The sequence below is a fragment of the Plectropomus leopardus genome, chromosome 3 (assembly GCF_026936395.1).
Source record: "Plectropomus leopardus strain MGB_pleo_1.0 chromosome 3, ASM2693639v1, whole genome shotgun sequence".
Lineage (NCBI taxonomy): Eukaryota > Metazoa > Chordata > Actinopteri > Perciformes > Serranidae > Plectropomus > Plectropomus leopardus.
Window position 1 is genome coordinate 31,904,590 of NC_142178.1, and position 25,674 is coordinate 31,930,263.

A 25,674-nucleotide genomic window follows, 5' to 3' on the forward strand; every position below is an offset into this window, starting at 1 on the left:
TTTCAGGCTCACACTTTATCGTATTTTGGGTTTCTTCTAGAACATGTTTACATACTGGAGTGTTCAAAAACACTTCATTATCCTCATACTGTCTGTGCTTGAACACTTGTTCTCTGTCTCAAACTTTCCATTTGTCTTTAAGGCCCCCTCTGAAAAAGCTCAGTTTGCTCTCCACAACTGGACATGCTACAGAAAAAATGTTATCCAAAATCATGAAGAAACTAACAGCATAAGCGAACAAGATTTCCAAATATTAGCATGTAGCTACATGTTGCAGTGGAGGCTACATAATGTAAACACACCTGGAGCAAATGACCATTGACATAAGTTCACTCTAAAGTGGAAAAAAAACATTGGAAACAGAGCTTTAAGAATTTACTAAAGCCTCAGTTTTTTGCTGGTTTAACTCATTATTTAAAACTTTGGCCACATCTATGAAAAAACCTAAGGTATTGTAATATCATATATTAAGACAGAAAATAAGAAAAAAACTCACAATAGGTCCCCTAAAAAGTCTACCTCAGCTTATTTATTGGTTTTGAAAACAATATCTTAGATAAGGGGATTTACGGAAATCCAGATTTTATGGGCTAGCTGGGAAATTAGTTGTTGAGTCCAGCTATCGCAATAATGAAATCCACAGATACATAATAATCAAATAAAATAAATATAAAAAATAGTTTAAAAAAGCACTGTACAGTTTAATGAAATGTAACCAATACAAGAGCTTAAATTGTCCAATAAACAATAAAACCACCACATGTTACAAAATGTGTTACAAATGGTGCAAAGTATTGTCAATGAAATGCTTCTATTATTCTAAAAAAAAAAAGAAAACAAAGAAAATATTTTTAAAAAATCAATCAGCTAATTATTTTCTCAACTACACAATTAAATATGTGGAGTGAATCATCACCGCCTACCACGCATTACCAAATCACATGGTGTCATCTTCAAATTACTTTTTATATGTCTGACTAATAGAAAATTCTCACAACAATGTTGTGTGAGGTAATATTTGGCAGTTTTGCTGGCTTCAATGATTAATCTCAACACCAGAAACATATTTCAGGTGTTAAATAAATCAATAAATTGATTCATCATTTCAGCTTGACTGTAGATTAAACAAAGGAACAGCAGAAAAACAAATGAGGCCAAATTCTCATAAAGTGACCATTAATCCAAATTTGACTGATAAAACAATGCATTAGCCTGGCACAAAAATATACAAGTGAAATGCTTTTCAAAGCTGTGCAATAATTTGGATTCTCTGAGAGTTTGAGAGAGGTTGCTCCTGAGTCAAGGACACATTGACCAAAATATGATCACCTTTGATCACTGCTCAAAGGAACAGAGGCTCCTCCCAGTGGTGAGAGAGGACAACAGGTCTTGTGAGCACAGAGGAGAAATGACCATTTGTTGTAGTGTACGACAGAAGTAACTTATTAAAAATAAACTGATTGAAAAAAAAAAACGAGTAAAGGGTCTAAAACTTGTGATACTTATGATGTTAAAAGTCCCACTATCAGGAGTCGGAAGTGAATTGGTGCAGTGTGAGGAGGCTGACCAAGGCATTTCAGTTTAGATTTGATGTCATAGAAGCATGTATATGATTTTTTAATATATTTTTTCTTTAGGGTGAATGCAGGCTTAAATTGTGTTGCTAGGACAAAAAAAGTCAGAGTCAGTATTTACTGAGGTCAAAAATGTGTTGAAATGTGTGCTTTATTGTTGAATAATAGGCTAAGTTTGCAATTGACGGACTCAGCTAACTTGTATGTGAAGTAGGATCACACCTTTTCCTCTTAAGTGTGTGTGTGTGTGCGTGTGTGTGAGTTTTCCCAGGGTGGGGCCACGCTAACAAGGTTTAGGGTTTCGGATCATTACAGATCATTTAGACATTCATCACTGATATTACAAAGTGTGGTGTGTATGTGTGCGTGTGTGTGCGCGAGTGCAGCCTTACTCCACAAAACCCATGTAATGAAGACTTGTAATACTGTGTGTGTGTGCGCGCACGTGTGTTTAATGATGCAGAGCTGACAGTCCGTGCAGTAATACTGAGACGAGCAACAGTCATAAAGCTTTTATCCGCAAAGACAGAAGGAGAGAAAGAAGAGGAAAAAAGGAAAAGAAACAGATGGAGGGGTGAAGAGAGACGAGAGCAAATGGCACTCAGAAAGAGAGAGAAAAAAAAGTTAGCGTGGGTGTGAAAAAGAGTAGAGGGTGGGTGAAAACATGAAAGGGAGAACAAATAGATTAAGAGAAATAATTAAGAAAAATGATGGAAAAGAGTTTGAGAACATGATGAAAAAAGAGAGCAAGCAAGGAACAGAGACAAAGAGACAGAGTGAAAGAGAGAGAGAGAGTGTCCTTAATGACCACTTTAGTAGTTTGGAGGCGGTAATTTGGTTAGCCTCCGGGCTGCAGGTCATGTAACACTATCCGCGCCAAAGCACATGATTCTGGCTTTATATGCGTGTGCACATTTGCATGAGTGTGTGCGAGAGCATGCGCGCACGTGTGTGTGTTTGTAAGCCAATCCCGATGTAGCCTGAATCACTTCTCTGTAGGAGTCTTGTGGAAATTGCTGCCTAAATGAAATTATGTTGTAATTTAAAAACTATTTATCAAAGACAGTTTGGTGTCACTCCCATTGGAGCCATTAGGGCCTCTCACACTACCAGAAGCCAGGAAGACTTCCAGCTCGGAGAACAACAGCAGCAGCAGCAGCAGTGAGGAGACGTGAAGCAGAGCAGAATGAGAAAGAAATACTTCTGTTGTATCACTGGAGAGCTCTAGAAATGGTTGTTATCTGTATACATTGTCTATTGTAGTAGCAACATTATTGTCCCTGTGGGGGGAATTGGATACAGCACTTGAGGAATCAAACAGTAAAACAGGACATTAAGCACTAACAAAGGACAGAATATTTCCAAATTCATTCCCAAAGCACCATGGGAGAACATGAAGAGAGGACATGTAATGAAAGAGTTAAAATAGAGCAGCTGAACTTAATGTAATCATTCTGTTTTACTGGCTGTTGTCAAACACTAAATGCTGGAAGAAAAGCAAAGAGATTATGAAAATATGGCTACAATGAGTCAGTAAGCATTTTTGGACATTATATGCTTTAAAGCCCCCATGTGTAGAACTTTTATGTATTTATAATTGTTCTAAATGCACAACAATGAATGATTTTTTCATTATTGTGTCATGCAAACAATCATGCCAAGCCTGCATAAAATGAAACAAGCCAGGACCAGAGTCCAGCGGAAATATTTTCAGACAACATCGAAAGCAAAATGAGATCACAATTAAGTAAGACATGGTAAAAGGATCAGCACTGAAAAAATCTAAACAAGTGCTTATTAAACGATCTATCTTGCTGTCTTTTCCAACCTTATGCAACAACATTTGCAAACTTTAACACATCAGAATTTAACAACCATTCTAGCTTTTGTTTATCTGTGCACCACAACATGTCAGCATTCAGACAAGCCGTTTCACTGAACATTAACACACACATTAACACTTAGTCATCATTGTTTGTACAATATAGGAAAAAATGGAACTCACTTTCCACTTCACGCAAATCACACAACATTCATGATCTGTTTTCCTCCTGAATATTGCAAAATCCTCCCACCAGAGAAAGAATACAATCTCATGGCTTTGAAACTTAAGATTTTTGGCTCCCAGAATAATAAGAAGTTACTTATGGTTCAGGGGGAACTTCTGTTTTATATGCACATATGTCTCTGATAGAATTTCTTTGAAGTCTATTTCTTGAAATTTTAATCACAGCTCACATCATTTTGATTAGAGGGATCCACAATTGGCTCAATTCGCATTGTTGTTGCAGCTCATATCATTCAGAATTGAAAACATCGTATGGTGCCAATCTGTATAGTATCAGCAGTTTTTTTAAAAGTTTATTTTTGTAGAAAAAGTAAATCTAAGTGAAATTTGGTCCCGTCTGTTGCTCTCAGCCCTTCATTCTCACTATCGAATTCGAAACCCACAAACAATAAAAATGTTTGTTTTTTTTAGTGACCTGTCACTCTATTTCCTGCTTTATAATGGTATGCAGCTTGAGGGGCTATACTACAACATAAACAGTTAAAAACACAAATAAATAGTTTACAGATGGTTCTTACATGGAAAGATCCAGTCATTTCTATTAATGTAGAATTTCTTTTTCTATTTGAAAAGGTCCTGGGTAGACATTTCTGTCTTTGTTGATTTGTTGTTCACTCTTAATTACACACTGGGTACATTGTTTAACCTATGTTTTTTGCAGGTTGTCCACAAACATCCTTAAAAATGTGTAGAATATTCTTTTCTTTTTCATGGTTTGGTTATCTGCAGTGAATTTGGTCTAGGTAAGGCCCTATGCCTGAGATAAGCATTTCAGGCGAACTTTACAGTAGCGGTAACATTAATCAAGGTTGTATTGTGCTCACATAGTGCATACTTATAAATTAAGAAGTGTTCATTCAAATTATTGAAACTAACCAGCAGGCACACTGTGTATATAATATATAAGTGGGTGTGCCATGATGCTGGCCCCACTAACAGAATCCAGACATGTTAGTAAGGACCATTGTTTGAGTACCACCGATGGAAAACACATGTTGTTTTGGTCTTTTCATGGGATTTGCAGGTGATAATAGAATAAAAACTAACAATAACCTTCTCCTTTAATTTTGAGATGGGGTAACTTGAACAGTTTCAGGTAGACTGAATCTTTTATGGATTGTGGTGAGACTTTGATGACCCTGCTATTGTTCAATGAATGGAATTCAGTTAATAAAGCAAACAAACAATCATATAATCAATGTGGTTTATCAACAGCAGCAAGCATCAAAACTTAAGCAAGGCAAGGGGTTGGTGAAGTTCTTACAATCTATCTATCTATCTGCTATATTATTGTAGCAGTATCTTCGATTTGAACGAACACACACACACACACACACACACACACACACACACACACACACACACACACACACACAGCACTAATATTGATTTAGTTTTAGAAAACAGACGAGCAGATACTGCAAGAACAATAAAACATACTGTACATGAAATATTCACAAGCGGCCATGAGTTAACCATCTATCACAAGGAGGAACCTAACTTTCCCATACTGTAGAAACGATAGAAAAAGCCAGAGAGAGACAGAATTGAAAATGAGTTATGAAAGCATATGCTGGATGTGGCGGGCAAGAATGGAGACAGAAAGAAATTATTGATCAAGAATTTGAACTTCCTGCGGACCCATTCCTGCTAAAAGCATTGATAGGTGAGTGTGAGTCTGCAGACTGTTTGTTCAGGCAGAAGGCAGAACAAACAGAAGCTGTGTGTCATCAGATTGGGTCGACAGAAAACTACAGAAATCTCTGCACATCTCCTGTAATTAGATTGGATGGGGATTCCATTAGAGCTGCAGTGCTGTAGCAGTGCATATTTCCAGTGGTGTGTGTGTGTGTGTGTGTGTGTGTGTGTGAGAGAGAAGTTGTTTACTTTTCCTCTGTTCAACCTGTGTGTAGTTGTGTTTGAGTGATACATTCGGTGGATTTGTAGAGCTGTAGTTCAGAATAGTAAAAGGAAGCTTAGAGCTTCCTCATCAGCGTCATCATTCTGAGCAGAGGTGTGTGTGTTTGTGTGTGTGTGAGTAAGGAGTGCAGCATTTCCACATATTCATTTACAAGTTCTGAGCTGACAACCAGAAAACTGCAGTCATTATACAGCTGTTTACTGCAGGTTTGAAGACAGTAAATTGGCACAATCTTGAACATCCCAGTGCTATGTTTTTACTCCAGTGCTTACAGGAATACTATGGGGAAATTATACTAATGCTGAAATTAAAGTAAAACTAAGTGAACTCAGTGCTTCAATGTTACAATCACACTCTTGACATAAACTGAACTTACTAGCTATAAAATTGAACTGTAGCCTCTTAATTTTAGGTAGAAGAGGTAGAAACCTCTTGCTTTCATCCTGGAAGGATAATGCAACCCAAAAAAATCTATCACGGCCCAGACACACCAAACTGATAATAAACTAGCAATGACAAAAGCTGATTGTTGCATCACCCAATGTTGCTTGTGTCTCAGCCAAAAAGTTGCACATGAACATACCATACCAAACACTACATCCAACAGCTAACCAACACATACCACTTCACAGACCATCATGATACTATTTAGCCAGTTGGCACATTGACGACACAATCCAACGTTAAAAGAACAGCGTATATTTGCTGTGCACCAATGAACAATTACACAAACCATTAGAAAATATTTCTGAGCTCCGTGGCTAAAGGAAATCAATCTTACCTTATATAACAAGTTTGTTTCAATATTACTCCTTATTTAGCTGTTTAGTTTTCTCACTGACATTTTTATTCTCATTTGTTGAGCTGAACTGCCAATCAGAGACATTTAAGTTCTCTGCTGCTGATTCAGTATGTTGAGTTGGCTGAAGAAATACAAGGTCTGACAAGAGCCAACAGTGTGGGACACACTATAAAAAAAGACAAGGGCAACAGATGCTCGCTGATGGACCAACACTGAGTGATGGCTGACTGTCTGCTTGGTGTGTTAGTGCCTTAAAACCCATGCAGCACACAACAACCAATTAACCCCAGTATCCCCAGGAATTATATTCGTATTGGATGATCTCATGGCAAACCAATGTTCTCCCAAACTGTAGGGGACAGTGTATTGAAAACCCCCTTCTACAGCATAGTTCTCCGCACATCTGCATCTGCATTTTTAGAAAACGTAAAATTTGCATGGGCAGGTAAATTAAATTAGCACATACTATGTTGATGTCCACAGACATGTCTTTAACATTGTCTCAATATGTTGATAATGTGTTGTATGTTGTTTAAACATAATTTCAGGTTGACAGCGTTATGTATGTCAATAGGGTAACCAATATAGCACCTTGACCTAACACTGACCTGAAATACATATTTTTCAACCAAACATGTACACAGCAATCCAAACATCAGGCTCTGATTTTTACAGATATAAAAACTTTCCATACATAAAAAATTGACATCTGGCGCTCTCTCCAAGGATACAAGTCTATAGGAAAGACAGTCCTTTCACAGCTCAGATATTACAGTTCTTTTTTTTTAAAAAAAAATGTTTTACCCACCACACCATCTGCATTTATCAGATTTTATCCATATATATAAGTAACCCCCCAGTAAAAGGTGTTCAAGAAGCAAACCAGTTCTGGATTTTGACTTAACTGCTGATGAGTATCTTGCCCCATATTACATTATAGCTATAACATCCACAACTCATAGCCGGAAAATATATCAATATATATTATGAAAGACACCAGTGAAGACAAAAAGGGATAAATGATTTCAAGGTTTCAAATTGTATGCATATCTTAACAGTTCGAGACAGAAAAGTCACAATATCTATACTATAAAGTTTATAGGAAGGAACGATGGCTGCAGGAGTAGGCGGGTATTACATTCACAATGAAACAGGGTTTGCCTTTGTTCCACAAGGTTGTATTCAGACTGCATGTTACCACTCTTCTCTGCAAGTCAGAGACTTGTGGGATTTAACTCTGAGAGGAAAGCATAAGAGACAAACGGAGCGGACCTGTCAATGTGTTTACTCACGAAATTATCCCTCTAAAGACTAAATGTCTTTACCCCTGACATTCATAAAGAAGAAATCATTTTGAGTTGTTTATTTATGAAGATAACATATTCCCTCTCCCACTCGCAAAGTCAAAGACAAAGCAGTAACCAGAGATTCTATGTTCAAAAGTTTACATTATGGATTTGGTTATTGAACTGAGATTTGAGATCCTCTGGAGGCTTTAAGCACTGTTTGTGTTTTGCAGTTATCCAGCAGGAGAAGAACAAAACTTCTCAAGATGTACTTTCACATACATAATATACCTGTTTTGCAATTAAATTGCCAAACCATCAGAATCTATTTATTGAATTAGCCCTCCAAGAATCACTGCTTTAAATTGGTGGAGGGGATTGTGTACATGTCCCTGTGACCCCGGGAGCTGTATTGTCAGGGGTAATATCTCCTGGTAGGGTCTCTCAAGGCAAAGTGGTCCCAGGTGAGGGGCAAGACTAAGAACTGGCAAAAAAAGGGCTGCAGTACCTTAATTCTAAAAAGGGAGCCCGTGGCTTGCTCTAGAGCCAGAACTGGGAGGGAAGCTCATGTGCCAGTGCCTGGTGGCTGGGCCTTGACCCATTGGGCTTTGCTGGACACAGCCCAAAAGAATGGCATGTTGCCACCACCGTGTGGACCCACCACTCGTAGGAACAGGCCCTGGAGTTGGTTGCATTGTAAACCAGGTGAGAGGCAAAGGTGGGAACCCTGGCATGCTGACCCCTGTCATCACAGATTTGCTCTTGGGATGTGGAACGTCGCCTCTCTGGCCAGGAAGGAACCAAAGCTGGTGCAGAACCTGGAGAGGATACTGATTGAGGACTCTTCAGTTCTGCTTGGGGCCTTCAACATTTACATGGGCAACAATGCAGACGCCTGGAGGGGGTAACTGGGAGGAATGGCCTGGTTGATCTGAATTCCGATGGCATTTTGTTATTGGACATTCATGTTGATTTACCAGTCCATTTATGTTCTGACCCTCACCTATGGTCATGAGCTTTGGGTAGTGACTGAAAGAATGACATAGTGGATACAACTGGCAGAAAAGGGTTCCCTCCAAAGGGTGGCTGTACTTAGCCTTAGAGATACACTATATGGACAAAAGTAATGGGCCACACCTCTTAATCATTGAATTTAGGTGTTTCATTCTGTCCCATTGCCACAGGTGTATAGTTGCGAAGGAGGGACCAACTGCGTATTAATGCCTATGGATTCAAAATGGGATTTCATAAAAGCTCCTGTAGGTGTAATGTGTAGGTGGCCCAATATTTTTGTCCATATAGTGTAGGGTGAGGAGCTCAGGAGCTCAGGCATACTGGATTCAGGTGTTGATGAGATTTTCCCTAATTGGCAGCTCTTGACGTTGCTGGGCTATCTAGGCTGACACGCTTCAACTTGCAATGTAGTGTGGAGGTCAAAGGCAGTGCGTGTTGTCTGCTCCATCTACTGCACTGTTGATACAATGACCATGCCTGTTAGGCTTCTTTAGACATCTAGGCCTCTAGTTCATAATGGTAGCAGAATCAACCATTAAAGGCCGAGTGCAATGTGATCACTCGTGCTGTAATGGGATCACCCATTAGTGTGTTGTGATTTTTTTTATGGGTGTGTTATGAATATTCTGCTGACAGTGTTCAAGTTGGACAAGCGCAATCTCATCTTTAACCGCCAATTGGACCCCCCCACCCCCCATTTAAAAATATCTGCTTTTTTTCCTTGTTGAAATAAACAACAATAAATGCAAGATATACTGCCATATGTAGATATACAGCATCTAGATCTATTTTTATGATATTATACTGGCTACCACCTTGTAGTAATTGTATTTGTTAATAATGATTTCGACTAGACTAATGGCTGCAAAAACTTGATCAGAGATTCAAGTTCAATCACATCCAGGATGAAGTTATTTAAAAGTGTACACCAGATCTAGTACTGGACTTAACAAAACTTGGGTTGTGAGACACTGATTAAAGAATATTAAAATGATACAGCAAATGCAAAGATATCTAAATTTAAAGAAAAAAAGCAAAACATGGTATAATAAAGCCCAAACAATCCAGGACAGTACATGCAAATGCAATAGGTGCAGTCTGTCATTTGATCCTCCATGGTGGGGAAATGTGTTGCTAACTTAATTGTTTTTAACACTGGCTTTTTGTATAAATGTACGGTCTCCAAGCCAAAACTGAGAAAACACGACTGATGCCACTTATTTTCTAAGATTAAACAAAGCTCCCCCATAACTACTGAAGATATGCAGCTGTTTTCACATGCTATGTAAAATCACCATGTATAGTAAATACACTTCCATAGGTAAAATTGCTGGGATGCCTACAACTTACTGACCGATACTGCCACTGTGTGCCAACAGCTCATAATAACACTTAAATTCCATATTCATAGCTATACTTGTTATTGCTTTCATCAGTTGCTCTTCGCATATCTCTGCTCCTGAAGTTGGTCAATGAAAAGGCATAAAAATCAGCTCTCTGATGAAATGTAGCATCTTTAAAACAACACATAAACCAGTCCAACAATATGCTGATGTGTATTGCAATAGAGCAGTATAAAGTAGCAAAGCTTGTGCTTTGCTTTAAAAATTCACTTCCCCATCTCTCTCTTTCTCTCTCTCTCTCTTTCACACACACACACACACACACACACACACACACACACACACACACACACACACACACACACACACACACAGGCAGTCAGACTAATGTGTGTGACCTATGGTGCTAGCTTACGGCACAGGGAACATTAGTGGTTCAGATTGAAACAAATGAAGACAGCTCTTCACTTAGTCACAGTCAGATGGAGCCAGGCAATAATAACACAAAGAAGGAGTGTGTGTGTGTGTGTGTGTGTGTGTGTGTGTGAGAGAGAGAGAGAGACAATACATATCTGCATTTGTGTGTATGCAGGTTGCACCCACTCAATTCCTGCTTAACCCTTGTGTGTGTATGTGTGCGTGTCTTTTATATGTGTATGTGCATTATTACTTAATGTAATAATAATGTTAATGTTAGTGTGTGGTATGTCTGTGTAAGTGTGTTTACTTCGTTGTGCATGTTGGTATGTGGACCATAGTTCTTTGATGTATGAGTGCTGTTGCGTGCAAAAGTGCAAGTTAATGCGTGTGTATGTGCACATGCACGTCCGTTTTGAGGTTATAGTCAGTGAAGAATATATTGGAGTGGTGGAGATGATGATGAGAACCTTCAGGGCTTTTCTGATGAGAGCCATGTGAATTAAAAACTGACAATACAAGTCTTACCCAAGACAAATGCCTTCTCTACGACACTCATTATTATGTGGATTGCTGGCGCCCACACATTTTTGTGTGAGTGTGTGTGTATACGCACACGCATACTAAGTGCTTTGCTGTTATTAAAATAACACTATTAGTTGTGATCTATGATGTATTGGTGATTAAGTTTTACAGGGCTTTTCAAAACCATTTTTCTGGCCATCAAACAGATCTGTAGGCATCATTCAGAGTTTGAGATAGAAAACATACAATGGAGAGGAGAAACCCTGCTAGTGAATCACGGTAATACTGTAGCTCCCTCTCATACAGCTTCAGTACAATTCAACCCCTTTCAGACATGCACTTTATTATGTACGTACAGTCTCATGTTTGATCAAGCCCCCAATTAACTTTTCTGTAGAAATAACACTGGCAGCCGGTCCAAGTCGGATCTGGTAACAATTGGATGCATTGACGTAAAGACTACAGCAGAGAAACATTGGGCTTCATTAAGGCCTTCTCAAAAGTACTGTAAAAAAAACAAAAAAACCCTACTTTTTCCTACTTTTTTAAAAACACAAACAAAGTTAAATGAACAATGGGTGAAGTCATAACTTTCAAGTATCAGGTTTCAATTTCCCAACATAAATCTCTTATTATTTGTATCCTCGAAAACCAGAACTAACGGAACATTTATGTTTGCAAATTATGATAGTAAGCACGATGATCAGTTGTCAAAATACTACTGTACTTATGAAATAAATTAGAGAGAGAGTGCATCAGACCCTCTCTAGTGAGTGGTGATAGTAGTAAATCTGACTATTTTTGTGTATCCCTAAGAAATGACAATGGCAATCTGGTATGTAGTTGTTTGGGACCAAAGTTTGGAAATGACTGACAGACATTTGACACTGACCCTCACATTAGTCTCTGAGCAGTAAACATAGTGACAATAGCAGCAAAATGGGCTGTAGTGGCACAAGCTCAATCTGCCTGCAGCCATGTGTCCTGCTAAAAACTTGCTGAATGGAGACACTGAACTGGTTACAGGCTCAGTGCGAGCTGCCTTGAATAAGGAGCTATATGCCTGAAATGTCAAATGTTAATGTGAAAAGTAACATCATGGCCTGTGGCTGGCTGGAAAGGAATACACATAACAACAATGTAACTACTTGTAAGGCACTCAGAGAGCACAGACTTCCGGCAAGTCCGATGATACAGTTTTCTATGTATTTAAATTAGTTAGTGCAACCAGTTTATATGTTTGGTTATATTTCCAAAACTAACAGAATGAGTGCTCCATAGTGACTGCTTTCTGTGTTAAGTTTGAGCAGCTACATGTGTATACTGCCCTAGAGGATCACTGGTACCTGTTAATGTGGATTGTGATTTGAAGTCATCACGTTTCTACAACAAGTAATTTTGTCACTATTTAACTTCATTACCATGGTTTTCAAGATGAATGGAATCTATTCTGCCAAGGCCAAATGCCCTATCTTGCATGTTAACGAAGGTGAAAATTAAGTTGTGTATTCACCCAAAGATTTGGATCTGCTCCTGTATTTAATGGGATCTTTTTGGCCCATACTTCACCCTTCCAGGCAGTAAGCGTCAAGAAAATCAGGCCAGTTGTTTTTCTGTAATGCTGCTGTAAAAATGACAAACAAGCCAACAGAGAAACAGAGCGAACCGAAAATATAACCTCCTTGGCTGAGGATGCAAGGGATTGTGAGTATGAGCACAAAAAATTGTAACTGACAGTCTTGTCAAGACGCAAAATGTTTTTACTGCAGAATAGACTGACAGAGACAAGGCCAACCAAGGACATGAAATATGAGACCATTTTTAGTCCTGCTTTGCCTGAATGTCTGGCATCTGATTTACGTGTAAATGAAGAAATCAAATCTGAGGTTGTACGCTGGCATAGAGTTTCTTTGTGATTTAAGCCAATAATATTGATGCATGCCACTGAAGAGAGCAGAGGGACTGAACAAGTCCCTGGGGGATCACTCTGAAATGTTGCCTCGCGTGCCAACTGGACCAGCCCAATGACAAATCATTCATGTTGGTTTAATGCGGAACACAAACTCCAGGGCAAAGGAGCAGAAGTCAGATATGAGGTGATATATTAAAGCTATTGACTGATTGAGTTTGACCTGGCTGCCCAACAGAAGACCCTACATCATGATGCAGTACATTCAACTACAGGCAGCAAACGATGTGATGCTCATGACCCATTATTTTTGCTAAGGTGAATTCACCAAGAGACATTAATGTACTGGATGTTTTTGCAATACAACCACTAAAAACAAGCTGAAATATGTTTGATAAACAAGCTTCAAATAAGAAGAGCTATGTCAGGCCTTCTATGAATCAATGACGGTTACCTTGGTGAGGCAACCTGCAATGTACTGTAGAGTAGTGAGAAACACATATTTTTCTGCATTCATCATGAGGAAAAAGAATGTAGTAAATGTTTTCATCTCTTCCAATTAAGACAAATCAGTGGTTCATTTTGGAGGTGATTGAAAGAACTGTGTTTACATGAAAATGCAGCTTTTAATTTCAGAGTCCGTACGTCACAATGATAATACAACCTGTTAACCACACTGTGAAGTTTACCTGCTATTGTGTGGTTTTAGATAGGTTTTTTCATAATAAAATCAGAGTACATTATTTATTTTGGACCACTCATGAATAACCTTGATTGTTAGCTTTCGATAATAAGAGCACCATACTGTTGTGTTTGTTTTTCAGGAACATATTTGTATTATGTTTTAAGGAGGAGTGGGCGACCAATTTGGGTCTACTTTGAGAGCCCCTGTCCCTAGAATGGTTGGTCATCCTGGTTAATCTAACCACATACAGTGGGTTAAAGGGATGGTTCAGGATTTTTGAAGTGAGGCTGTACAAGAGTCCACCTATAGTGTAGTAAACTTACATTTGTGCAGGGTTTGTACTACTGCTCTTTATGGGTTTTAACTCCCAACCATGTTGCACCATTAGACAAGTCCCTTTGTCACTGATGCCAATCATTTAAATAGAAGGAAAGGTGTCTCTGTGCTTGTGTTGTCAGTTCAATATCTGCCATTTCAATAAGCACTTTTTTATATTGGCACAGAATTGAAATGCCCCCTGTAAAATGACTAGTTGGTTAGCACATTGATTTTGTGTGACCCAAGGTGTTGCTGCATCCCAACGGTTCACCGGCCTCTGAATATAAAATTGTGGCCATGGGCGACTGTTTGCAAAAAAACATTGAACTTCATAGGCCAACTGTTTATCAGGGCCCTTTTCCTGTGTTTGTTTTATCTTTCTGGCCTCCAGTACCCAAAAATCAATTAAATACATTCAAAGGAGTGCAGAATGGAAGAGAAAACAGTGATGAGATGTGGACTAAGAGTACAGCTCCCCTAAATATGCTGTAATATTAGTTCCAGATAAGAACATGCCTGCTCTCCCTCCCTCATTGGGTGCTGGCCAAGCTGGGGTATACCCTTCAGACCCATAAAGGGATAAGTTACTGAGGACCAATACGTTTTTCACTGGGCTTTTAGAGACTACATCACAAAACAGTGTATAACTGGTTAAATGCAAACTCAAACCAAAAAGACCACTGAAGAGGTTCCCTATGGATTGCTCCAACAAGGACATTACAAGCTACTATTGAGGGACAAGAACTTTTTGCATCCCTCTCCACAATTCCACGAAAAAACTGCACTTTTTTCAAGAGGATAGATGACTGTGGAGGCGTGATTGGCATTATGCTCTTGTAAGCCAAAATGATATGGGTCAAGGGCTTTTTCATCAAATCTGGAAAAAGCTATGGTTTGATCTACAACACTAGAAAATTTTCTCTTGGGTTAATTTTGCAAATTATCACAAAATTAATGTTACAGTTAAACGCAATACATAACCATGCTAGAGACATTTAAGGCAAGAAAATCTATTTTGAATTTGACATTCATATGTGATACATGACACTTCTCCCCTTTGCAAGCAACTTGTAGGCACCTGCAAATCTTGTAAAATTAGCCCCGGATTCATCACTGTCCACTGGGGGAGAAATCAAAGACAAATCCAGTCTCTAAACTGCACTTGAGGAGACATTTCCTTTTCTGAATCAAGAGTCTAAAGACAGATGGTGTTATGGCCTAAACTGTATAGCTCTGTGATTTGTGATTGGGTTATATAAATAAAACTGACTGAACTTGACTTGGGGGTATTGTTGTTTTGAGAGTACATGGACACTTTTTAGAATAACCAAAGAGGAGAATCAGAGAGTAGAATCAGTTTAAGAAGGGTTTGATGTAGAGGAAAAGAAGATGGGAGACAGAAACTGTCAGCAGAGGAAAAGAGAGAGAGCAAAATTTGTTTAGAGATGTGAGTGAATGAATGACATGCTGTAACTGGAGAGGCCAATTGCTTGTGATGTTTATTGAATGAAAGCTGCATCATAAGGGGCGCAATCTGAGTGGACCATTTTCTAATGAGTACCAAAAGGGTTGCAGACAATATGTTGTAATTTGACTCAGAGATTTTCAGTTTTGTTGTGACTAAGCAACATATCCGGTTTGTATGATATCTAATTACCTAGAGCCCCATGAATGGTGTTATAACTTATAGTTACATAGGTTCAGTTTAGGAAAGAAATTATAAAGTTTAGGAAAAGGAATGGTGATTGATGTTTCTTAAAATAACTCAGTGTTCACTTGGTTCAGATAGGACACAAACACTGGACTTTTGGGGATAGTCCTGTGTCTGTATGACCCAGTCAGGGCCAAAACCTACCTACTTATGCAGACCTTCGCTCTTTATACTACTTTCTTCTTTACTTCTTGTCAGTGCATTGGTCACATGATGTAAGCCTTCCCAATTAAGTGGGTTATACACAAATTACTGGCTCGTGATTACATGAGCAATATAGAAGTTATGGTGCATTTATTTTCAAAGTTTTCTTTTTAAGAAACTGAACTTTTTGCAGCCTTCATTCAGTCTTTATAGTCCCCCAGAGGAAAGGGAAATTCAAAATAAGATCTGTTTTGTCCGGCCTATGTCTCATAAACATGAATGAGCCGACTTTAACATCAATATGAGATCTTGACCATTTTCTGATGTTTCTTAAATTCAGCTCCTGAGAGGTATCCCTCCTCTTGTCTCAGCCTGCTTCTACTTCAAGATCTTGAAACGCTCTTTATCTCTCTCACTGCAATGATCTTTATTTGTCTGAAATAATATGCTCTTGAGAAAACAGTCAGATCCAAAAGAAAACTTGAATGGCTTATAAACGAGCCTGCAGAATTTCATAAATTTGTTCCAGTGATCAAATTCAAGTATCAGCTCTGTGTACTTTATCTGTTCTTAGACTTGTCAGAATTTAGTAATCTCCAAATAAGAGGATGATTTCTTTCTGATGAGAAAAAGAAAATACTATTGAGAGCAGCAACATTTTCCTCTGGGCTGAATTGACTTCAAGGGCCCTTTACTCCAAGTGTGTGTAGCACTCTCAATACATTCACATTTGTTTGAGGTTCTTGAAGTTATAGACTGTTTAGTTCAGGTATAGAGTTGCAGAGTGTTGTGACAGACTGTGACTTGGTGCAGCATGTTGGGCTGATACACAGCATGGACTTTAAAGTAACACCCCTCTGCAGCTGGATCTCTGAAGCTTGCCAGCCCTCTGTGTTTACCGCCTGCCCAGTATTTCCTCATTTTTTCTCATCTACTTAAATTAGACCTTCTCCACTGTGTCATGTGTACACCGGTGCTTCAGACTGGCCTCCTGCTAACAGAAGTACCTTAGAGGAACTACAAAGGGAACCTGATCTCATTAGCTTAAAATCAAGGCTCTGAAGTGCAAACCTGCAATTAACTTTGTCACTGAACACAATAAGATACACCAGTGCTTAACAAGATCAACAACCCTCAGCTTCTGAAATTAGTTTGTGTCATGCTGTTTTGTCATCATACCTGCACGATCAATGAAAAATCCATAGTATTTTCAGGAAATTGCTGGCACCTTAGATCTGTAAGGCCAGGTATTTAAAGTTATATTGCAAATAAAAATACAGCCATTGCTTTAAACCATAAACTTTGCAAGCAAGCATGCCAGTGTGATTAGATCAGCTGAAACATTTACAATCCTTCTGGGAAACAGAAGGAGGATGAGACAAACACAGAGGAATAAAACCTCTTGGAGACTATGACTTTAAAGATGTATGTTTTGAAAGAGCTAAAATACATTTATGTCTTGGCACTGTGATTTTGGCACTGGGTTGTTAAATTTGATCATTGCCTAAAATGGTTTGAATCAGCTGCTTCTGCAATCAATTTGCCAAATCGTATTTTTGAATGCTATGATCCACATGCTCAGATATAGAAAACAGTTGCCATAATAATAGAAGCAATGCTTTTTCACCTTTGCAACCACAAGAAAATTGTGCATTGTTTCAATTCTTCTGTTTCAATGTATTAACTATTCATTAACGATTTACAAGGACAAATCTTATCAGAAAGCAGTTCCAACCACCCCCGGTTTTTCTTTTGTTTTTCTCCTCAGTTATTAGTGGAAAGGGCACTTGGTTTGGCAGTCTGTGACCTTCGTTAAACCCTTGCTAATGTGAGGTGACAACCCATCTAATCCTTCTAATCTATTAGTGTCAAGTTTAAAACAAGTGTTTCATACCTCTTTAGGGACAGATGTGCATCTGTGTGTGTGTGCAGGTTGTCTGTGCGAGTCTTATACTCCCCAGACTTTGAATTATCACCTCTCACCTGATTTTAGTTTAATTTGCACATACACACATTTAAGTGTCGCTGCCAGAGCCTGAACAGTAACTCTTCCATCATGGTGACACCTGGTCATCAGATATCCAAGTTTAGGTCTTAATGGGAAAAAAAGGCTCACTCCTGTGTCCTTGTGGGCATACGTAGGACAAACAAAAACTTTTTGGTCAATCTGTGCACTTTGACTAATAATATTTTGTACTTATGTAGCACACTGCAACTATAATGAGTTTGTGCATACTACATTTGATGCATGTTTGCACACATAAGCATCACTGAGAACAAGTCATCTTCCCTGCAGAATTTCCATGTGCAGCAATTTTCTCACCTACATAAAAGGTAACATCTGCATTTTTCAACCCTGGATCCTCTTTTTCCATGTTTTTGATACTAAGTTGCTATGGAACAATTTGAAATTTGCCCCGAATTAAGTGAGACAGCTGCAGCCAGCAGCCATAAAACAGGCTTCAATCTAACCACTCAGTGCTCATGCATCCTAAATGTGGGCCCACCAAAAGTGCTTGTTTTTGCCACTGACAGGCTCAGATTGTAATAAAGTGTCTGACAACATTATGAAAAAATATCTCAACAGGGACAGAATTTTTCATTAAAATGAGATCTTTTGTTTAACTGGAAACAGTCCCAATGTTGCTATTGCTAAATAACCTTTTTACCCATCCTAAATTTACATCTGTTATGTCTTGACAATAATTTCCATACACACAACAGAATTTATTATGACCAGAATAAAATATTTTTAGTCCCTTTGGGAATTTCCCACATACAGGCCCAATTTGCATGCACACATACAGGAAATCCATTTGCAGGGCCACAATCTGCACTGACTGGTCTGCAGTGTGACAAATAGTAAACAAAGGACAAGTTAAACTTCTAGAAAAGTAATCGGTGGAGGTGAAAGGAAGCGTGCTTATATGCTTAATCCCTAACCACATATTACTACGTTTTTACCCAAGTCTACTATTTCACAAATGAAACCCAACATTTGGGCCCTTAAACCTCACTTAGAGGGCACTGCTTTATTAGCTGGGTGCATCCCATGGGGTGTAGGCTAGCTCAGACCTGTTGGGAGTCTGGGCACACTGAGGCCCCTTTGGTTCTTTTCGCTTCACATGAGCTAAAAGTAGGACATTGGACATGAGGGAATTCAGACAGACTTGTGGCTGCATTCCCACATGCACAGAGGATCACTGAGGTAATTCATGCCATCAGTTATCATCCCCAATGGCCTACAATGGGAGACTGGTCACTGTCTGTGATCCTCAAGGTGTTCCCTGGGGCCAGCACTGGGGCTATGCGGCGCCATGTTATTATTACACTGGAAGCTTTGCTGAGCATGCATGGTCTTTTTCAAGAATACCCTGCTTTACATTCATGCAGGGGATACTCCAACCCAGGTCTTGAGTTTCCTTAATACAGAAATATACAACATTCCCAACAAATTCTCATCCCAAATCGTTCCATATTGCCGCTTTGCAGTGGATTTCTGCAGTATGATACGTATGTGGGCAGAATGTGTTAGTTGATAGCGCTGCTGGACGGAACCTGTTGCGAGCGTATCATATGCCACTGAATGGTGTCATCTTGAAACGTTGCTGGTAATGATGTAATAAAAGGAGAGCAGGGCAGGGGGGAGGGAGGTGGATGGGTCCAACAAACCCCAGACTTTCACCCAAGAGCGCTGTGTTCACATCCTCTAGGAATGTACAGCCAAACTTTTATGTTTTTCCTTAATCTAATCAAGAGCCTCTGTTGCCTAAATGTAACCACATGCGCCTCTTTAGCCTGATTGCACCATGTACTCTTGTTGTCATACTGGTGTTGGTTGTGGGATCACGGAACATCACCCGCAGCCGCAGGTGGATACTGAGAGCGGGATATGTAGACGTGGAAGTCCAAGCAGTAATATGTAACCCATTGGGATGTGATTGTGTTGGAAATACAGTACCTCTGCATTTTCAATAAATAATAACAGCTACTATCAACATAGCTTACTCTTTTACTGCATTGCCACAGTGGGGATGTGTTGCAGAGGCCTCCAGGAAAAGAAATGCAGGGTGATACAAAAAAAAGGTTGAAATTGGCTCAACTTTAGTTGAAACAACAATCAGCCAGCTAGATTTTGCAACACTGGCCAAAAACATATTTGGCCCTGTATCAATCCCTCAATAATACATCAAAATCTGCTTGACATATTGTATTGCACAATTCCATTTAAATTCCACAACCCTGAGACACAGTTCTACTTGAGCCCTCTTTAAAAAGATGGACCTCTCAGAGGCAACAATAACCATCATAAATATCAGTCAAGATCATTTTCATTCATCCATTATTTCATCGTTTATCTGAAGAGTAGAACTGGAGTGCATTATATGGAGACAAGACAGATTTCAGCCTGGCATCTGGTCTTGGCAGACTGCTGAGGAAACCCTTGTTCAAGGTCATCCACTGTAAGTGCTTCATGTAAAGTGGAGCATTGATAGACTTTTTAACTCAGTGGTGTGCATAAGTAAAACTTGTTGCATTTAATATTTTGATTCCTTGACACAAAACTATTCTGACATGAAAGAAAAAAAAAGTTGTAGAAAGGTTTTGAGGTGAATACACTCAAAAGCTGGCTGACCAGGATCTCTTAAGCGGCACAATTTAATTTTGTCAAGATTTTGTTGTACATAATGTAAATATCCAGTATAGATATAAATTACAAAGCACTATATGTGTCATGCATTGAATCACCCAGAAAAATCTGTAAGTGGATCCAATAAGGGACCCAGGAGGGTAGTTTCTCACATGAAGTCCTCTCACCTTGGCCAAATTAATGACCAACATGAGCAGACACACATGGGGCCCACATGGAACTGATGGATGAATTTTTATGTTGCCCAAATGCCAGTCTGTTGGCCACACAAGAACATGTTGTTGCAGCTATTCAAAACAATATAGTATGCACAATAATATAACAATAAATGGACATGTGGCGGCGCTATCTGTTCTCATTCACAGGTTATCAAGTACTGACGCTTTGTTATACCCCTCTGCATCTCAAAGTGATGCACAGGGCATCCTTTAGCTTCTGTACAAAATGCATAGCTAAATACATCGTAAAACATGGATAATCTTGTCAAACTGTCACAATTAGGTTTAAAGATACTGTTTTGGGTGAAAATAAGTCCAGTAACGTGTTACAAAACCACTTGAGTACGTAAGTTACATAACATTACATTAAAACAACAGTGACTTAGTTTCACTGGTGACATGAGTATGTAAGAAAGTAAAGGAACATAATGCTAAACAATACTGACTTTCGGTTTGCATGGGATAAAAACTGCAGTCTCCTTGATTTAAGCCCAGTTTTGTTGGACCCATCTACCTTCCTTTCTTTCTGACTTTCTTGCTGTTTATACTTTGTCAGTTGCTCTCAGCGTTGAGTATTATCATAAACTGGTTTACAGTACTGGTTTAAAGCCAGATTTGTCTCACAAAGACGCTAAAGGGTGCCTTTGGCATCAATATCAAACGTGGAAAGGTGCAACAAAGTGTTGGTATTTGACACCCTGAGAATGCTGCTGGGCAAAAATCGGTTCACACAAACCTCCCTACCATAAGCTGTACTTATCAATACACATAGGATCGGTTAGTTTCACTTGCTGAGGTGCTGAGATTTCTGCCAATACTCGATGCAAGAGTTTGGGAAGTATTGAAAAAAATTCAAACCCAAGAGAAGTGTATATTTTTTACAAACAATGAATAATCCAAAGACACTGAAGTTTCTTTTGAGCTACTTCTATCAAGGAATAGTTGAAAATTGCCTAAAGTCACAAACAAAACTGTTCACCTCTGTTGTACTGGGTCGGCAGGGAAAGTCACATAACTTAAAAAGTCGGCAAATCTGTGTGGCTGGATAGAGATGAAGTAAGTAAGAAAATATGTTTTCAAGAACATTCAACATGAGAGCTGAGTCGACTTGTGAGTAAAATTCAGTTCAAATTCAGTTTGATGGTTATGGACAGAAAACATCTGTTACAAAATACCAAGATTTCAAAACTGCCAACTGCCTCCATCATGGTGTCTACAGTTGTCCTTCAGTATGACAATTTTATGTGGATGTTGAAACAAAATGAGTTTCACCTTTAATATAACACAAGATAAACTTTTACTGAACCCAAAAGGGGAAACTTCACGATGGTAAACAGCCCAGAGCTCTGGTTACGGCCTTGCTCTAGAGAGAATAACTCCTAACGCTTAACTAAAATAAACTAAAACCAACAGCAGGGAATGATGTAAGAGGAGGTGAGTGCCCTGTAACCTTTGGAGAACGCCAAAGAGAAATAAGTGTCAGACATATTGTTATCACCTTTCTTTACAGCATCACAAAGGCAGCAGCTGCTGCTTGTCTATCTACAAATGTGTGTTGGAGCCATAGTGTGTTCTTAAAGCCACCTTCTATAAATCAATGTCAAATCAAGATGAAGGCTATATATGACTGAGGCAATTATCACATAGAATCTATGTAGACAGAGAGAGCGACTGGGAGTCAATTATCACTGTGTGACTGCCTAATTTTCACTCTTGGCCCGACCTAGCACCTGACATTTCAAGACGCAGGAAGAAAGAACAAAAGGGGAGCTACAGGAAAGGCAGATGTATTGAGGAAGGTTCTTTAATTGCTAAAAAAAAAATACTGAACTTTAGTGAATGAGTTGCTTTATGGAAAACTGGAAGTTTTAGATGTAAAGTTTATGTATTTGTTTAAATTGGAAATTAGAAAATAATGCATTAAAACCCATTAAAAAAGTCACCATGGAATCATAATGGAAAATGTTGGAAAAGGAGCTTTAAATGTAATGTAATTGATTTAGACAGGGACAGTGCAATAAAAAATTGACTTCATATACAACAAGGACATATGCATTGTACCAGGTTTTAACAAAATTACTATGGTGGGACATAAATGCTCCTGAACACCACCATTTGAAAATACATAATATGCAGAATTTATATATTGATTAATTTTGTTTTCATAAATTGTTTTGGAAGGGTAAATAGTGGATGAAGACATCAAAAAGCAATGTTTATGGAAATATGTAGATCTCAGACTTGTTTCGATGTTGCTGCTAAAAGAGCATTTAAATGAAACGGTTAGCAGGACCTCTTTAAAAAAAAATAATAAGGAGATAACATACCTTTGTGCAATGATGCCAGTGCTCAATTGCAGCCTCTTCTCTGTAGTGGCAGTTCAAAAGTCTCCTGTTGTTTTTTGCTCCCTGTTGAAATGAATGGGAGTGAAATAGTATCTTTTGTCATTCTGGTCTTTGAAAAAACTGTCAGTTGACACACTGACACACCTAAACTTTTTAAAGAAATGGTCGGGAGTAAAATCTGATAATCACAAAAACTCAACTGCTGTGCTGGTGCACATGGTGGTGTGCATGAACCAACCAAAAGAAAAGCCCACATCTCTGGTCATAAGGAGAAACACACCTACTTTTAGATTAAAGATTTGGATATTAACAGGTTTTTGGATATTTGCAAATATTGCAACACCAACCCTCAAGAAGGTGATTTAAAGAATGAAAGAAAAAGGGTGTGTTGCACTGTCAAACACATCGTCACCGGTGGAAAACTTAAAAAAATCTTATTTTGACTCAAAGAAGTGAAATGGCTCGAATGGTTCCAGCCGTCACTTTTGTATATTTTGACCTGATGAACGTCACGTTAGGGCATGTTAATCAGAGAATGCATGGCTCCATGTAAATGGGAATATTAGTGGAAAAATCATTTTCATTAACTATGTAAACAGCTTGATAGAAATATTGTCTTTTTCAGAATAAGGGCAAAACAAGAAAAACCCAACAAAAAACTGTGCATGTTTATGTAGTCATTACTTGCAATGTATTCTCAAAAGCTGACACAGCTGAGGAGACAGTGTTGTTGAAAGGAAGATAGAGAGATTTGAAGAGAAAGGGAGAGACAAAATAAGGAGAAAAGGATTTACCATGCTCTTTGTCTGATTGACCAGCAGTTAGAGTTAAGTTCTCACTCGGGGAGGCATGAGACGAAGGTAAAATCCAAAGCACCCGTCATGGCATTTGTTGTCTTCCATACAGACACCATTTGACACACCAACACTAAGTTACACTAAAAGAAACTTACTGCCTGATATACCCTACCTGCTGCAGGTGAAAACGTGGACAAAACCACTTAGGGAGGACCATCTTCATATAAAATAATAAACATTTACACAAAATTAACACTATACCAAAAATTCAATACAAATACATTAATAAAATTGTTAAAAATTTATATTAATAAGTAAATAACACAGAGACTCTAAATAATCTCATCAATCACAACTGTTTAAACCTCCACCGCCCCCCCTCCACATTCATCTTAATGGTTTGCTCCTGGTGCTCTTCAGCTGATGCTTTGGCCCAGCTCACTCTTTTGACCCCGCCCCCTGCTGAGGAGAAAACCAGGAAGATGTGAGTACTGACATTTTTTTTTATTTTTGTTTTTTATGTACTGACAGTGTTTGACTTAAGTGTTTGAGTTAGCTCAAAAACTGTAAACTAAACAAAGAGGACACACAAAATACTACGAGACTACTACTGATAGAGGGTTTTTTTGGACACTCTTGAAAGGTGTCTCTGGTTGGGCCTTAAGGATGAAGAGATGGAAGGATGGGTCTGGGGCAGTTCAGGATAGCTGGGTCGAGACAGAATGAAATGAAATGAATAAATGTATTTATTTATAACTTACTTTAGCTTTTTTTTTTTTTTAAAAATCATTTTATATTTATAGTTTATTTTTTATTTTATTTTATTTGTTCCCTCTACTTCTTATCATTGCTTTCTTTGCTTTGCCCTGCCTGAGGCCCTCTCCAGGCCCAAAGGAGGTGGCTGGCCTGTTGCAGGTCAGATGCCCTCTGGAACATTTGGAAATTATTCCTTTCACCAATATGTTGCAAACTGGCGTTCTGAAATCTGCACATTTTTGTTTGCAAAACTGTATCTGTTGAATTTTAAGAAAACTGTTTTCATGGCTCAGCATGAAAACTTTTTCTTGCTAATCTGGTAAATCAATAAACACTTTTTTTTGACTGATTTAGGCTAGTTTGAACCTGGATATTGATCATCTGGACTTTAATTTTAAGAGTAAGAAATACAGCACATTAGGGCTTCAAACACCTTTTTCACAGGTCTCTGTTTTCATTGCCTGTGAGCTTCTCTTCACAGATTGTACAATACTGTAGAGCTGACAATGGCCTTCTGACTGATGGTATAGAAACTGGGTGTAGGAGTTAGATAGCAATTTATTTTTTTCGCAGTATACACACACACACACACACCATGACAGTGTAAATGGAGAAAAAGAAATGGAGCAGGAAAAACAACAGCTGCTCTTTTTTGTTCATCCTCACAAATGAATGGAGGAAACTACTGGAGACACTTGTTTTCACTCACCTTATGAAAGTATGTGTGTGTCTGTGTGTATGTCTGTGTGTATGTCTGTGTGTGTTTCTGTACGAGGGAAAAAGAGTGAGTCTAGATAACCGTCTGTGTGAGTGGTTTCGATGTGTGAAAGAGGTAGAGACAAAACAGAGTGAGGTGTTAGTGTCTGTATTTATGTATATATGTGTGTGTTTGCGCGTAAAGAGAATTTAACACCACATGATGCAAAGTTGTATCTGTCATGATTTTCACACACTGGATGAAAATTTATGGAGGTAACACTATTACAAACAAATATTCAGCTTGCTAACAACTAACATCTAACACAAAATAAACATACACAGGACTTATGGCATCTGTTGGTAGTTGAGCATTATGAACAAGAGCATGGTCTTTTCATGTCACAACAGGGGACACAGACACTGAGCTTTGCCAGGCTGAAACCTGTTTCAAACAAAGCAAAATATCTGCACTATAAACCAGTTTCCATATT

The 25,674-nt window shown here is 38.6% G+C and overlaps 1 long non-coding RNA gene across 1 annotated transcript in view; it reads right to left on the reverse strand.

Annotated features, from left to right (window-relative positions):
• The window catches only part of LOC148190028 (uncharacterized), a 41,883-nt gene extending 18,001 nt beyond the window's left edge, over positions 1-23,882 (reverse strand). The window contains exons 1-2 of the long non-coding RNA XR_015776153.1: positions 23,726-23,882; positions 22,914-22,994 (exon numbers count right to left, since the gene is read on the reverse strand). This is a non-coding gene — a long non-coding RNA (uncharacterized LOC148190028). The remainder of the gene's footprint in view (positions 1-22,913; positions 22,995-23,725) is intronic.
• Positions 23,883-25,674: the final 1,792 nt, after the last annotated feature.